Genomic DNA, 6,043 nt, shown 5'->3' with positions numbered 1-6,043 from the left:
TTTTACTACTTTATTTTTAAATGTACAATTCAGTGGCACTAAGCACATTTACAGTATTGGGCAGCCATCACCCTGAATCGACTTTGAAAGGCTAGGTGAGGTTCTTCCAGTGTAGCAGACACTGTCATGTGCAATAGAAGAGCTCTTCTCTCCCCACTTCCATTGTTTTTTTTTTCTTACACAAGTGGTATCATACTTCACAGAGTGGTTTGTTGTTTTTTTTTTTAAGAAACTGTTAATTTTCGGTCAATCTGTCCTTTCTGCTTGCCTTTGTGGAAGAGCGGCATGAGACCACCAGTGGTTATTCCTACCTACTCAGTGGCCGGAGCAGTGGGAGCCGCAGACCAGTCTTCGGTGGCCAGCTGGGGGCTCCAGGCCCCAGGAGGGGACGCTGACTAGGTGCAGAGCATACCTGCCCACCTTCAGACCAGTCTGCCGCTTCAGGTTGAGTACCAGTGAATTCAGGAGCTGGAGCAGTGCACTCCCCCTGGAATTCCTCCTTGGCCACAGCCTTTTCAGCGGCAGCCTGCTCTTCCTTTCCAATCTCAGCAGGATCTCTGAAGAGGTAGGACTCATGTGCGACCTTCCATGGGTGTTCATGGGAAGTGGTGCCACGCATGCACAGAACCTCCAGGGCCAGGATCCACCACACCAGACCCGCTGAGTGAGCCCACCCCCCCATTGTTGCAAGGGATGGCAGTGTCCCCATAGCACAGAGGCAGCCTTTCTGGGAGCTGAGACTGCTGGTGGTTACTGATCTCAGAAAGGCTGGACTTGATTAGTGAAGGTTCCAGGAGTGAAGCAGCCAGCAGATAGGACTGGTTCAGTAGCAGCAGGAAACTTCAGCCCAGCTCACTGTCCAGGATTCCTGGATGATGTGACACTGACCTCAGCCAGGTTTTCAATGGCAGCAGTGGCACGAGCTGCCAGCAGAAGCTTCTCCCAGGTTCTCTTCAGATTTATGATATAGATACCATCACTTCTGTGGACGTTCTGTTCCATTTGGAAGTCAAGGTTGGTGCCATCTAAGTGGATTGCTGCTGTGAGGAATTCAAGGACATCCTCGTCCTTCATTTGCAGGACATCAGGGTTCTCCGGACATTGTGAAGGCTTCCCTTTAAGCTACGATGGGAACACAGAGCAACGCTGCACGGACCTGTCACTGGGTAGCATGGAAAAGCCTTCACCAAATGTTTTCACCCTTGTTTTTCTTTACCTAAAATATCTCGGAGGTTTTCCATATAGTTACATAAAACTATCCTTTTCCTTTTTATTTAACAGTTGTATACTATTCCATTCTCTGGATTAATATAATTTATGTAATTGGTGGGATTGTTTCTAATACTTTCCTTTTACAAGCAATATTATGATGAGTAATACTGTAGTTACATCATTTCTCATATCCTTGAGCATATCTGTGGAATAAACACCTGCAGTTGAAATGCTGGGTTGTGAGTAATTTGCTTTTATCTTTGATAGACATGTCCAAATTACCCTCAATGGGTGGTTGTACCAATTGGTACTTCCCTCTAGGAATGTATGAGAGTGCCTCTTTCCCCACACCTTCATCAACACTGGTATATTGCTCTGTTTGTTACTGATTTTGTAGGAATTACTTACATGGTAAAGAAATTAATTCTTTTTCTACAATATGAGTGTATTAGTCTGTTTGGGCTGCCATATAACAGAATAACATAGATTGGGTGGCTTAAACAACAGAAACTTATTTTCTCACAGCTCCAGAGGCTAGATGTCAAGTTGAATATTAAGATGCCATCAGGGCTGGTTTCTGGTGAGGGTTGTCTTCCTGGGCTTACAGACAGCCAGTTTCTCGCTGTGTCCTCACTTGGCCTCTTCTCTGTCCACGTGGATAAAGGGAGCTCTCTGGTATCTCTTCCTATAAGGATGCCAGTCCTGTCAGAGTAGGATCTTACCCTTATGACTTTGCTTAACTTACTTTCTTTTTTCATTAAAATTGGTATATAGTGTTACATTAGTTTCGGGTGTACAATACACCACTTCGATATTTGCATACATTACAAAGCAATCATCCCAAGAAGTCCATTACCATCCATCATCATACAGTTGAATTCCTTCACCCTTTTTGCCTACCCCCCAACCCACTTTCCCTGATAACCACCAATCTGTTCTCTGTATCTATGATTTTTGTTTTGTTTTTCAGATTTCACATGTAAATGAAATAGTATGGTATTTGTCTAATTCCATATGATTTCTTTAAACTCTAATTACCTCTCTAAAGATTACTATCCCTAGGGGGCACCTGAGTGGCTCAGTGGTTGAGCATCTGCCTTCGGCTCAGGTCATGATTCCAGGGTCCTGGGATTGATTCCTGCCTCAGGTTCCCCTCAGAAAATCTTCTTCTCCCTCTGCCTATGTCTCTGCCTCTCTCTGTGTCTCTTATGAATAAATAAATAAAATATTTTAAAAAAGATTACTATCCCTAAGGTGATGTTTGGGGTTAGGGTTTCAAAATGTGAATTTCGAGTGGGACACAGTTTAATCCATAACAATGAGTTAGGCATATTTTCTGTTTGTCATTTTTCTCGTGTTTTTGCTTGTGCACCTTAATTTGCAGTCTTTTCTTTCATGGTTTCTGGGTATTATAGCATATTCAGAAGTACTTTCCTTTAAGTTCTAAATAAATTCTTTCATATTTTTTTCAAGTTTTTAAAAGTTTTCTATTTTTATTTTAAAACATTACCATAGGGCAGCCTGGGTGGCTCAGCGGTTTAGCGCCGCCTTCAGCCCAGGGTGTGATCCTGGAGACCCGGGATGAGTCCCACATCGGGCTCCCTGCATGGAGCCTGCTTCTCCCTCTGTCTGTGTCTCTGCCTCTCTCTCTCTCTCTCTCTCTCTCTCTCTCTCTCTCTGTGTGTCTCTCATGAATAAATAAAATCTTAAAAAAATCAAACATTAATATATTTGAAATTTATCCTGGTGTAAGGAATAAGTTACAGCTCCAATCCCCCAGTATTTTTCAGTCACTCAATTGTCCCAGGATGATTTATCCAATAAACTCTCTCTCTAGACACCCCTCACACATACTTAGATTTGAGATGTGTCCTTGTTATTAAGACATTAAATGCCCATGTATTCTTGAACATATTTTTGGATTTTTTTACTCTGAGCCATTGTCCTATCCATGAACACACTAATACCATGTTCATTGAAGTATTGCTACCATCTGGCAAATCACTAGCCTCTCATTATACTTCTTTTTCAGAATTTTTCTTGATACTTTTGCTTATTTACATTTCTGAATGAAATTTGTAGTTGGCTGGTCAAGTTTTTTTTTTAAACCTGGATGGTAATTTCATCAGGATTATGTTGAATTTATATATTAATTTAAGAATACTAGAACTCTTGAAAAATGAGTCTTCCTATACATGAATATGCAGGATGCTCCCAAATGTTCAGTTCTTGTTTCGTGTCCCTCAGTATGATTTTTAAGTGTTTCTTCAAATCTTCAGTATTTTTTGGTGAGCTTATTTCTTGGTATTTAAAATTTGTTGTTGCAATGGGAGGGAAATCCTTTCTTTCCTTAGGTCTTCAAACTTGTTGGCATATTTATGAAAGCTATTGGCTACATTCACCTTATGTTCTACAATGTCTAAATTTTCTTATTGTCTTTGCTTTATATTTTTGGTTTATTATATTTGGTTTATATTGGGTTTTCCAGGGATTCTTTCATATCATCGGAACTAATAATAATTAACTTCCTCATTTCATACTCTAACACCTAGAACTTCTTGGCGCTGCTAATTGCACAGGCTAGGGACTTCCAGCAAAATATTAAATAATAGAAGTGGTGGTGGACATTTCAAAATCTTGTGGGAATGTTCCTAGTGTTAATTATCCATGAAACATTGTGTTAATTTTTGGATTGGCATAGATATAGTTTTCTTAAATCATGTTCACAAAGTCTCCATATGTCTCTGTTCTATTATGAGTCATAACAAAACCACCAAATGCTTTGGTGAATGGATTTTCATAGAAGATGATAAAAGGGGTGGTTTGCTATCTAAGTTAACGTGAACTGAGCCAGCACAGGCAGAAAGAGGAATCCAGAGGCAGAGGTGACCATGGGAACATGAGTCCCTGGGAAGTATCGTATAACTTAGGGAAACTTGATCTTCCGTGGATCTGGAGATTCAAGTGAATCAGATCTTGAGCTCCAGGGGATAGGGAGGCCAGGCCTAGCTGACAATGGCATAAACTTTGCTTAAGGGTGAATTTATTAAATACCTATTACAAAAAATGGTGAGTTGATAATAAAACATTCTGTGGTCTTAAAGTTATATGTATGTCTGTGTGCCTGTAGAGTTGCTTTTGATTTTATAGTTTGGACGGATGCTTCTCCTACTTGAAGTGCACACAGATCCATCCAGGATCATGTTAAAATGTAGATTCAGATTCAGTGAGTCTAGGGGAAGGATGAGAGTCTCTACCCTCACAAGTGCCCAGGGGATGCCAGTGCTGCTGGTCCAAGGACCATACTTTGGATGGCAAGGTTTTAGAATACCCTCTGTGTTGTTCATTTAAAAATGTAAAGATCAAGAGAAAGCATTTGGAAACTTTTGTTAGCAGTTTAAAAGAGTGGTTTTGTATCTGGTGAATCTGAACTTTGGCTTGTGTTTTGTATGTTTGCTTTTTATTTCATTAGTATTTTTTAAAAAATTTTTGTTAGTGTTTTACATAAATATTGGTCTTTTATTAGAAATTTAAAAAAAAACCCTAGTCCTCCACTGCAGCTAGTTCAAGAAGCTCTGCATTAAAGTAACTCATAGTGAGAGAAAATTGCTTCTCTGTCTTCTTTCATGTGGAAGAAAGAACATTTATCTAAAGTTTTCAGTTACCCAAAACTAATTCAGCTTTATATTTAGCGACTAGAAGAGATGAGTATGACTCTTCCACTATTTACAATAATAATATAATTAGCCCCTACCTTAATTTACCTAACAATTTCAATAATAACTTGATTTATTTTTTAAAATTCCTTTATAATTGCTCAAAGTGGCCTCATTCTCTAATTCATTGCTTTTTGTAGTATTGTAGTATTGCCATGCTGAACACTGAGCCACCTGAGGTGAGAAAGAAGTGTGTACACTGATGTGGTTTGAGGACCACCTACAAGAGCTCCCCTGTACAAATACATTTATCCCCAGGTGAGCCTGCTATGGTGTTAGAATTCTGAACACTGAGGGGTGGCTGCTAAAATGGAAATGCACCGGTACTTCTTGTGAACATCATGCAATACATATTTCATTGCATTGGGTGAAATAGAAACAACTGATTGTGTCTTATACTAGTGGTTAAATATTTACAAGAAATTCCATTTCTGGGAACTCCCCTTTGACTTTTTTGGTTGTCACCATGTGTGTTCATATGCTTTGTTCTTTGTGAGTACTTGACAACATATGTGAGAATTGTGTGGTAGAAAAAGGGTGAAATGGGATCCCTGGGTGGCGCAGCGGTTTAGCGCCTGCCTTTGGCCCAGGGCGCGATCCTGGAGACCCGGGATTGAATCCCACGTCGGGCTCCCGGTGAATGGAGCCTGCTTCTCCCTCTGCCTATGTCTCTGCCTCTCTCTCTCTCTGTGTGACTATCATAAATAAATAAATAAAAATTTAAAAAAAAAGAAAAAAGAAAAGGTGAAAATTAAGAACGTTCTATCTGTTCATTTAAAGGTTTCCTGAAAATTAATGTGTGTGTGTGTGTCTGTGTGTGGCTGTTATTTTATTGTAACAGTGAACAGCTCAGCCTGGCCCCCAAAGTATGAGAAAACACTGAAAACCATCATTTGAAACCATTAACTCCAATAGATTAATTTGTTTCATATATGTCCCTGAAAAGATACCTCAGCAGCATGCTTACGTCATTTGCTAAGGAGGACAAGGGAGTATTTCATTGTTGGATGATGTTTGTTAGTGGGAACATCAGGTCCTTGTAAGATAATTCTTTTTTCTACTTTTCCTTTCTTTCTATATTATTCTCTCTTTTCCCTCGCTTTCTCCTTTCCTTC

At 39.8% G+C, this 6,043-nt stretch overlaps 1 pseudogene; it reads right to left on the bottom strand.

The window, feature by feature from the left end:
• Positions 1-224: 224 nt before the first annotated feature.
• Positions 225-1,672, bottom strand: LOC112651845 (40S ribosomal protein SA-like; annotated as a pseudogene).
• Positions 1,673-6,043: the final 4,371 nt, after the last annotated feature.

This window comes from Canis lupus, chromosome X, assembly GCF_003254725.2.
Source record: "Canis lupus dingo isolate Sandy chromosome X, ASM325472v2, whole genome shotgun sequence".
NCBI classification, from domain to species: domain Eukaryota; kingdom Metazoa; phylum Chordata; class Mammalia; order Carnivora; family Canidae; genus Canis; species Canis lupus.
Note: the sequence above shows the minus strand (reverse complement) of the source record. Positions and strands in the feature narration are given on the sequence as shown.